The sequence below is a fragment of the Equus asinus genome, chromosome 24 (assembly GCF_041296235.1).
Source record: "Equus asinus isolate D_3611 breed Donkey chromosome 24, EquAss-T2T_v2, whole genome shotgun sequence".
Taxonomy (NCBI): domain Eukaryota; kingdom Metazoa; phylum Chordata; class Mammalia; order Perissodactyla; family Equidae; genus Equus; species Equus asinus.
In genome coordinates, this window is record NC_091813.1 from 39,238,317 (window position 1) to 39,249,590 (window position 11,274).

General features: G+C 37.0%; 1 pseudogene; it reads left to right on the forward strand.

Moving 5' to 3' along the window:
* LOC106848477 (cerebral cavernous malformations 2 protein pseudogene) overlaps nt 1-10,558 on the forward strand; it is a 37,367-nt pseudogene extending 26,809 nt beyond the window's left edge.
* The last annotated feature ends 716 nt before the right edge of the window (nt 10,559-11,274 follow it).

Here is an 11,274-nt window from a genome sequence, read left to right on the forward strand (position 1 = left end):
AATTATGTTACATAAACAGTGTCCTAAACCCACATCTCACTTTTCACTGTTGCATTGATATTTAGCCCTCACACTTTACACGTAGTTCCCTAAGACCAGATATTAAAGAAGGAAAAATACTAGGTCCGTTTAATGGCTAGGCTAGCTCAATATACTAGTGTGGGCTAAACATAGACTGCTTAAACATTGCTGGCCCGGGACCAAGGAATGGAAGTTAGAACAGCCCCTCTCAGTGACACATTGGGAATTTATCCCCACGATTTTAGACTCTGTTAAAGAATTTCTTTTTGATTTGATTTCTTGGGGTTTTGACTTATTGGAGAAGGGCCTTTCTAGCTGAGGATACAGTAAGGGTTTAAACTAAACCTAATGCTATGTCTGCTACCTGTCACTTTCGGTTGTTTGTGCCCAAAAAATCTGAAGGCAAAGAAAGTTGTTCCTACATGGGTAAGTGTAATTGACTGATTATCACGGTTAAATAGGGTGGCTGCTATAAAATCAGGACAAGGGAGACTATGGCTGCAACTCAGGAGATTTCTTGGTGTGCTTGTCTATGCTTCTATGTCTGAAGATAACCATAAAGAGAGAATTATAGGAACCATGAACTGGAAACAGCACCGTTACCTTGGAGATAAAAGTAAGAGTGATCTTCTTGGGCAAACTACCTATATTAGCAGAAAATATGTTAACCAGAAAATATAATTGAAAAAGATTCCTCATGTCAACAGCAATACCAATCATAAAATACTCAGAAGTAACAGTAAAGAATAGTGTTTGGGGTCTTCATGAAGAAAATGACAAAAAATTTTTATTATTGTAAAAGAAGTCTAATAAATTTGAGTTAGGTAGAAGGAACAACTTGCAAATCTGAATGGGTGTCCTAAGGTGTGTGTGGATTGGAATTTCAATAAATATTATAAAACTAAAGGGTACCAGAAATCTGATCATTCACAGACTTGAATGACTGGCCAAGAATTTTGGAATTTAGTTGGTGTCTTGGGGTGAGTTTGACCATTTGTATATTTTGGGAAGGTTAGTCAGATAGCATTGTATAGTCTGGGTTGGAATATCAACAAACTACAGTAGATAAAACAAGTTCTTTGTAACAATTATCTAATTATTATTGGTAAAGATATTAATGAGAAGTTTATTATTGAAATGCCATTATAAAAAGGCATAATACTCTCTGTTTCAATCTTCCTAAAAATAGAAATATATATTCAAACATATACATTCATATGTAAATTTAAAAATGTAACTGTATTATGCATTATTGATTATATTATTCCCTAAAGCTCATAACGGTCAATGTCTTCAAATGCATTCTATGGCTCGAAGACTACAATTAGTCTTGCTGTGGCTGCTGGGAGTTCTGATATCCAGAACAATATAGGAGTCTCTGCTTCTGCAGAAACTGCCAATCCCTTCAACATCTGTGGAGATATCAGAACTGTTGATGACAATTTTCTTCAAACTAGGCTAGTTAAGGATATGTTACTAATCAAGAATAGAACGTTCTACTTCATTCCCACCTAAGAATTTCATTTTAATACCACCTTTGCACATTAAAAACTAAAATGGAATCCCCTGAGGGTAAATAAAAAATGTTCAGGCAGAGATATAACAGGAAGTGTTTGAAAATGAATTGCAGATTGGGGATTATTGTGTACATACATAAGAAAAATCTGATGCAAGGTGAATAGTCCTTTTGAACTTGTGTAGAGTAGATAGTTTAAACAAATTTAAAATTAATTAGATATTTAGGACAAAATCAGTTTTCCAGAATGTCAGCAAACCAAAGCACCACTCTCCACATTGTGTAGCTTTCTTAGGTATAAATGTAATTTTTATATATATATATAAAAATACCAATTAGAAGTCAATTAGAAGGGTTCATTTAATTAGCATTTGTCAGGTACACTGGAAAATATTTTCCTTAGAATAACATTTGGAAATTTAGTCTCTTAGACTATTTTGTTTCTAAATGATAAAAGTCTGTATTTCTGTTCTAACATGAATATTATGGAAGTTAGTATTCCCATCCTCACAATATGTTAAGAAAAAGCTAAACAAGCTGAAACACAACTCTTTGTAGATTCATCAGAGAATTGAAGTCACAGGGCAAAGCTGCTGCCCCCCAAACCAGAGAGAGAGGCAGATAGAAGTGACAAATAGAAATGGCAAGCAATAGGATATATTGGAGTATGTGAAGAAGCCATTTGGTGTAAACCTAATTTGGCCTGATTTTGTTTTTCCAAGAGGGCCTGACATAGCCATTGAGCATGCATTGTATATGTGCTTTAAACATTTACTACGGCAAGAACAAATGCCCTTAAGATAAAGGTGTAAGTTCCCCCCACATTGGTATTTCCTTAAGGATAATCATCTTTCCCTAGACCAGGAACTAATTGCTGTGACCACCCAGCTCAAGACAACAGACCTGCCACCCTGCTGTGTCCATCAAGATAGCAGACCTACTACCTGCTGTGTCCATCAATCGCTGTGCTGACAGAGCAGTCTCGTGACTATTGTAAAAGGGACATTTCAATCATATGTGAAACATCCTCTTTGAGGGTATATAACCACTCTGTATACCCCACTTCTTTGGTGCCCTTCCTCCTTGAGGAAGGAAAGCCTCAGCCCACGGTCCTCACATTTTGGCTCAGAATAAACTCACTCAAATTTTCATTTATAGATTGATTATGGATTATTTCCATCAACACAAGGAATCACAACGTACCTGGGGCAGAAGCCATGGCTGGTGCCAGTAGCGGTAGGCACACTTACAGTGTAATTGAAGAACTGCTGGCAGCTCAGTGTGGAGTATCTAGAGAGTTAAAATCTCTGGCGAGCACAGTGTAAAGAGGGCCTTCACACTTTCATGAGTCTCATCTCAAGGATCCTCATCAGCTTCTCACTGTGAAGAATGAAGAAAAATTCCTTAGCGCTTCCTGCATATTGCCTTGATTTCTGTAGCTTTATGATAAGATTTGGAATTGGGTTCTCTGAGTTTTTCATATTCATTCTTCTTTTTGAAAAATGGTTATGTCTGTTCAAGGTCTTTTGACTTTCCATATAAATATCATAATCAGTTTGTGAATATGTTCAAAAAATATGGCAGGCTTTTGATTGGAATTCTATTGGATCTGTAGATCCAATGGAAGAGATTAATGTATTAGCAATATTGAATCTTTAAATCCATCAACAAAGCTTTCGTCTCCATTTAACTAGATGTTCTTTGATTTCTTTCATCCATATTTGGAATTTCCTCCCCCCTCCCCAAGTTTTATTGAGCTACAATTGACTTATAACATTGTAGAAGTTTCAGGTGTACAACAAAATGATTTGATATATGGATATATTGCAAAATGATTACCACAATAAGTTTAATGAAAATCCTTCACTTTATGTAGCTACAATCTTTTTTAACTTGTGGTAAGGACTTTTAAGATCTACTCTCTTAGCAATTTTCAAATATGTAATACAGTATTGTTAGCTATAGTCATTGTGCTGTAATTATATCTCCAGGATTTACTTATCTTATAACTGGAAATTGCATCTTTTGACCACTTTCACCTGTTTCCCCCACCTCTCACCTCTGCCTCTGGCAACCACCATCCTGATCTTTGTTTCCAAGAGTCTGTTTTTTTTGATTCCATATGTAAGGGAGATCATGTTGCATTTGTCTTTCTCTTTCTGATTTATTTCACTTAGTCTGATGTCCTCAAGGTTCATCCATCTTGTCACAAATGGCAGGATTTCATTTGTTTGTAGCCAGAATCTGAGAGTTGCAATAGTATTTCATCATACATCTCACATTTTCTTTTTCCATTCATCTGTCTGTGTATTTAATGTTTGTTCTAATCTTTTCTTATTGAAAGAGTGCTACAAAGAGTTCTTTCAGATTTCTGAAATTACGGTGGAAGATGGAAGTCTATACATACATTTTAATTAGTTCATGTATCACGGTTGAAACATTGATGTCGCCCATCAGCCATGGATAACTGGATTCAATGAACTTTGTCTATTATATTAGGACAATTTTTTCCTTTGTTTACTTTTATACCTAACTTCTTTCATGAGCTTTACTAATGTTGTTTTAACACGCTATGGTTTGCAAAATGGAAAACCGAATCTTAAAATGTTTCTAGATGGTAAGAGTATTTTCCTTTTTTAAAATTAATTAATTCATTTTTTGAGGAAGATTAGCCCTGAGCTAACATCCACCACTAATCCTCCTCTTTTTTTTTTTTTTTTTTTTTTTGCTGAGGAAGACTGGCCCTGAGCTAACATCTATACCCATCTTCCTCTACTTTATATGCGGGACGCTACCTCAGCTTGGCTTGACAAGCGGTGTTTAGGATCCAAACCAGCGAACCCTGGGCTGCCAAAGCAGAATGTGGGAACTTAACTGCTATGCCACTGGGCTGACCCGAGTATTTTCATTTTTAAATGAAGAAATTGATGCTCAAGGAGGAAAAATTTTTGACAAAGTTTACCCAGAAACACTTAAGGTTGTGAATAAATTACTGCTTCCAAAATCCATGTTTTTGTTCCATCCCTACTCTCTACTTTTGTGACAGTGCATTGCAAATATTATTTAAAAAGTAAAGATCAAATGTACAGCAGCATGTTTATAAAATTAATTAATAGACAATTGACTAACAATAATACTCTATGTCTGTGTTATGAGTCATTTTGGGATATACAGTCCTTCATGGATGAGAAGTAATCTAGTGTTGAATTCAGAACACTATTGTATATATCATGAATATTGGTCTGAAACATGATACGTTTACATGAATCTCTCAGTGTGAACTACTTTATCACTGACAAATGATGGTCTATCTAGAAAATTAGTATTTAGGAAATGAAACTGGGGACCACTTGCTTTAACTTTACTTGGCTAGTTGTCTGTTTGGAAAAGTAGTTATTTAATGCACTAATAAAGCCCACCCTATTACGTAACATCTCTGACACCCAGGTCACTATTGTAATGAGTTCTTAAGTTTTTGGAACTGAGAGTTGACTCCTTTTCTAGTTCAGGCTGGTTAAGATTACTGACTCCTCAACTGGGCCTGTGCAGATGAACAATACGTGACCCTTTGACGTCAAAGAGCCAAAAACTCCACCTTCAGATCAAGGTCATGCCACCATTTTGCGAACATGCCTCCTATAAAGAGCCAGGAAACTTGGCTATGCTTGCACAGATCATCAAGTACCTCACTGCTTACCTCCAATCAGCTATTCCCACACTTCAGACCAGCCTGCCTTCTTATCCTGGAAATATCCCTAATCCCTATTTTTGAGGAGGTGGATTTGAGACTTGTTCTCCTATTGCCTTCCTTGGCTGCCTTGTGAATAAAAACTCTTTCTCTGCCACAAACTAGTAGTCTCAGTTATTGGCATAACCATGCCTGGGCAAAATGCACCTGGTTCAGTAACAGAAATCAAGATATAACTTGTTTAAGCCCTTGCCTTCTTACTAGAGAAAATAAAGATTGAAATAAACTGTAATAGTAAATTCTTTATTGCTGAATAGATTTATTACTAAAAATAAAGGAAAAATATTTTCTAAGAATTTCATTCTGAATATCCTTCCAAATTGAAAATATATTACTGTCTTAGATATAAGTCAAGCCCCCAAGGAAAGCACAAAACAGTTTCACATTTCACTGACTAGAGTTTTAGATAGCTACTTTAAATCATAGCAGGATATTTGGAATTAAATGATTTTATCTTAGTCTGAGAATTAGCCAACAGCTGAGTACTTTACCTGTAATCTCACTCAATGTGATTTTAATGGATGAGCTCATGGTGGGAAAATGCCATCACAATTAAAATGAATCTTTTAGGTTTATGAATCCTTGTGGAGACTAACTCAAGGATATCAACTGAGGTTACCAAGAATATTTCAAACTTGCAACTGTCAGAAATACTCTGAATATGTGGCATCTTTCATCAACTCTTATGGTTGATCATATTTTCTATTTTAATACATAATAGTCATCCAAGAAATACTTTTTCCTATGTTTTAACAAGTGCTATAGGCGCAATGTTAATGCTCTTCCCTTGAAGATAATTATTTGCACTTCAAGGCTTTAACTACTCTCCACTGTGGGGAATACTACACCTAATATTTTGCCCAGCCCAATCCTCTTAATTTGCACGATAATGCCACTATTAGCATCAAACTTCTGGATCAGAAACAACAAACACAATGCCCTATTTCTAGAACACTTCTATAATTAACAAAATTATTGAAACAAGTCCTAAATCGGGTTTTTTCTAACTAAAATTTTAGCATAATTTATTTCAAAAAAGTATGTAAAATTCTTCTAATGGCAATACTTAATCCATTCTTTCATTTTCTCTCTAAAATTTTAGCATACCTTATTTCAAGAATATTTAAATTTGTTTTAATGGCAATGGTTGTTGAGAGGATTACTAGATATGATAGATTTTAATGAAGATATGATTGAAAATTCATGAAAAGTACCTTGTTGGGAGTGACACAAAGGCAGGAAAGACCATAAAGACAAGTCAGTGGTAGAGTCTAAGTCTCAGGTGTCCTATGTATTTAACTGGAAAGATATTTGAGGCTATAAAGAGAGCAAGTCTTGGACTAGAATGGGGCAAATGATGCACCCACATCACATAATTAAAGGAGGGACTCTCAGCTTCTTGCAAGTGAAAGCCTCCTTAAATTCTGTGTCCTAGGTTCTTGGCTTGCTTCATCCTCATCCTAACCCTAGAATATTGAATTAAATGCTGTAAAGATTTCCCAAGTTTTGATATTTCGAAAGACTCACCAGACTTTGCAAAGCATACTCACATAATGCTTTTCTTTCGAAGGTGAAAATCAGATACAGCAATAGAAAAACAGTACAGGCAAGCTTTGGGGTCTGAAAGACATCTAGGTACAATCTCCCCAGGGTCCTTAATGGCACATGGGCCAGGCTTCCACATCAACTGAACCATCAAGATCTGTGCTAGGAATTTTGGCCTCATGAGAGCTCAAGGCAGAAGTTAAGAAGGGGGATTATGTGTTTCTGGCCACATAATTAACCAGGGTGTCTAACAGGCTACACTAGGTGAAAACCATCAGTAAACCCAGGCCTGGGGGTGTCCAGGGGAGTTTTGGATTTTAATTGCCCACAGCCCTTCTTTTGGCTAAGAGTCGAAGACAACATCCAGTATTTCAGAGAGAAGGATAGAGCTTTCCCAGAACAGCTGGAAATCAACTCTAGCCTACAGAGATACCAGTATGACTCCCATAGCTTAGGGCTCCTCTACAGAACCATCTTAGCAGATGTCAGCTAGAGCACAAGCTAATATTAAACCAATCTTAAGCATGCAAGAGAAATCTTGATAGTCCTAAACCTGGTCCAAGGCTTGTGTTAGGGATAAATTAAAGTAATATTAGCTGACCATGGGAATTTGAATTCTCTGGATATTTATCAAATTTTGGCTTTTCATCATTTTCAGTCTCTCCTCTATACACACACCTTTTATATTTACTGAAGAATTCAGAATTTGAAAAATTACATTATGTTTAGCCATTTGAATTATGTTTAAACTATGTTGAACTTTCAGTGGTACGATTCTTAGATTTCTTGAAATATGTTTCAAAAATAAAATATTATCTTTGAACTCCTGTATTTATTTGCTCTTTTAATAGGTAACTGAAAAGAAAATAAAGAAATTAACCATAACCAGTTTTAAATGGTTAATAATCAAATAGGGTGAAGTATTTAGATGAAATGGCAGTATTTGTGAGGTAATAACATATTTGGAGAGTTTAAATGCAAAGATGTAATGCCCTGAGAATTTCCATACTATTTACGAACTCTAATTTCCAATATGGTATATGTAAAAATATTCTGAAAAATATCTTCATGTTATTCTCTATATAACTAAAAAAAATTAATGAAACTTTGCTGAATGATATACTATTATCTAATTTTGAAAGTAAAATATAAGATTATGATTAAAAATATTGTGAAATTATATTTTATTCATAGACATGACTGCCTTATGAATTGTCTTTATAAGCATCTGTTCAGATACATTTTTACTTTTTATTAACATATTCATAATGTAGAAAAGCATTTCTGCCAAAAAGGTTATATCACATAAGTGTATAATATCAAACTATACATTTATTATTATAATTATAGCGAGGTTACTAAAGTAAAAATGTAGCCTTGGGGAAAATCTTTAGAAATTACATATTTCTGTAAAATTGCTGAAAGTAGTTGAAGTAATTCTTAAATACTAAAATAACTATTTTGTTAATTTGAATAAAATACTGAATAAATGTTATGTAACATGATAGAAAAAATTTCAGTGACATTATAAAATTAGAGTATAGTGAATAAAACTAAAGAATTACTTATAAACAGTAAATCAAAATCTTGGTGTATGATGTCAATAAAACCACAAAAATGTTTTCGAATGAGCAGGATTTGAAACGACACAAATATGTGCGACAATGTGCTACTCTTGGACATAATTATTCAAACACTATCCTACGTTGCATAAATATGTACCACTTATCATTTTATATTTTTACAATTTTATTTTTTAAGCACCATTGTGAATATTGGGTAATATTGTATTATTTAGAGATGAATACATCTTTAACTTTTATAATTTTCATTAAAAATTTGAGTCTAAATTATATAACACAGGAGAAAAAAATAGTCATTGGGTATATTATAGTTACATTTCATGAGATAAATGTATTTCTATTAATGTTTGGAAAAAAACAACTTAAAGAAAAACTATAATGTTGATATAATTTTGAATTATCTGAGTTATTTATGTAGGACCTCACCCTCTCTCAGTTTTCTAGACTTGGCTGTTGGTGGACTTCAGTGGAAGAGTAACCATGCATACCATGTTGTTCAAACAGAAATGTATAAAATAAGACTGTTTCTGTAAATGAATTTGAGACATTTGATAATTCAGTTTTATTGACAAAGATATTAATTGATCAATTGTTTTAGAGAAAAAAGTGTTTTCTTAACTATTCCACATACTATTTCTTAACATAGAAAAAAAACAAATTTGAAATCTATCATGATAAATATTGATGTTTTGTTATCAAAAATTTCGTTTGTGTGCATAAGTGTGTTAGTTTTATTATGCCCAGACATAGATTAAATCTGTATACCTAAAACAAGGTTAAAGACAAAGTTGTACTGAACTCCTAAAATGTGGACTTTTTAACTTTATAAGCTACCCAACATGCCAGCTGCCATCGACTGCCTTTTGTATATAAGAGCTGTAAAAACAGCTCTTCTTACAATAAAGTCCAAGGTCCTCCTCTCTGCGACTAGGATAAAACATTGAATTAAGACATAGCTAATGCATTAAAATTTGATGAATAAAACTCACACTTAATTTCGCTCAATTTTGACTTGGAGCTGCACGTAGCAAGCAAGCAAGAAGGGCGAGAAGGGTGAGGAGTCTGGAATTGTGTCTCCATTTAAATGAGCATTCCTAAAAGGAGGAGAGATAAAAGCCCAGAAAAAGGTGAGAGAAAGGCAGCCTCTGTACCCTCTCCTTGCCTGAGCGTGTGGAGCCCAAGAGACAGCTGAGCAACAATATTGAGGTGAGGTACTTAGGTCTGTTAACTACATCCCAAGACACCTCAATGACTCCAGTAGGAACGAAATCCTGCACTCCATAGATGATGCAAAGACAGCACACCAGCTTCCCGGCACTTGCCCCAGCAGCGCGATGCTCTGACCAGACTGTCTGCCCACCACGTCAAGCTGGCCTGGAGGGATGGGAAGGACACCATCTCAGCGTTCCCACCCATGACATTGCCTCCGTCTCCTACTTTCAAGATGACGCCTTGCACCTAGTGGTCCTGCAGACAGCCCAGGACCCTGGCACTACCCCAGCCAGAGTCTGTGCGGAAAGTTCCAGACGCCTCACGGTAGGCTCCCTGCCTGCCAGTAGAGGGGGCCGTGGAGGCGAGCTGCCTGGTGGTCCTGGCCGTGGAGAACCAGGCGGCTGCAGAAGAGCTGTGCTTCCAGCTCAGCCGAGCCTTCCAGATTGTTTCCACGGAGTCCACCGTCGACTTTCTGGGCAGAGTAATATTTGATGGGGCCTCAACACTCATCCACCACCTGTCCCTTTGCAAGAAGAGACTGGTTCTCCCACAAAAGGGGACATTAAGGAACCCTATGATACAGAAGCCAGCACTTTCTCCTTCCCTGAGCAGGCAGAGTCTAGCCCTAGTCCTTCTGTTTGCAGATGTCGCCTTACGCCCAGAATGTCAGCGAGAGCGCCTTAAGCGCCAAAGCCCTGGAGCTGCCGCCTACGTGCTGACGGTGCACACCAACCTCTCGTGGCAGGAGACACCGGAAGATGCTGCACAAGTACCGCTAACGGCCCTAGTCCGCGAGTTCCGCATCCACCTGCGGCAGCTTTGCAGGAACAGCTCCAAATTTCTGCTCCTGGGTCTGTGGCCAAGGACAGCCAGCACTTTGAGAACTTCCTGGAGACCCTATGGGTGAGGATGGATGCAGCATCATCCCGGTAAGGGCAGGGCCTGGCTGTCTTGCTGTCCCCACCCACTCCCTTCATCATCATCCAGCCTTTTCTTTTTTTCTTTTTTTTTTTTTTTAGGAAGATTAGCCCTGAGCTAACATCTGCCACCAATCCTCCTCTTTTTGCTGAGGAAGCCTGGCCCTGAGCTAACATCCGTGCCCATCCTCCTCTACTTTATACGTGGGACGCCTACTACAGCATGGCTTGCTAAGCAGTGCTGTGCTCGCACCCGGGATTTGAACTTGCGAACCCTGGGCCACCAAAGCGGAACCTGCGAACTTAACCGCTGTACCACCGGGCTGGCCCCTCATCCAGCCTTCTTGGGAAGAGGTTCCCTAGACCTGTGTGCATCTGCTCTTCCCCTTCCTGGCTGAGGGCTCAGCAAGGGACTCCGGTCACGGGTGGCCCTCTACTGTGAAGGAGCAGGTATATATCAAGAAACAGTATATCCAGCAAGATAAAATGATAACTCATTTATCATATTTGCCAAAAATATCCAGATATTTTCATTTCCTGCTACGTTGACTGAAATGTTTTTTCTTCTGCCACCTCCTTATAGTAATCCTTTCTTATTACTCACATTCTCTATACAATATTTTGCAAACATACAAGGCAACACTTTTTAAGCCATTCATTTGTTCAAGAAGAATTCGTTGAATGCCAACTATGTGTGAAGATGGGTTCATTTAAAATAATTTTCTGATATTC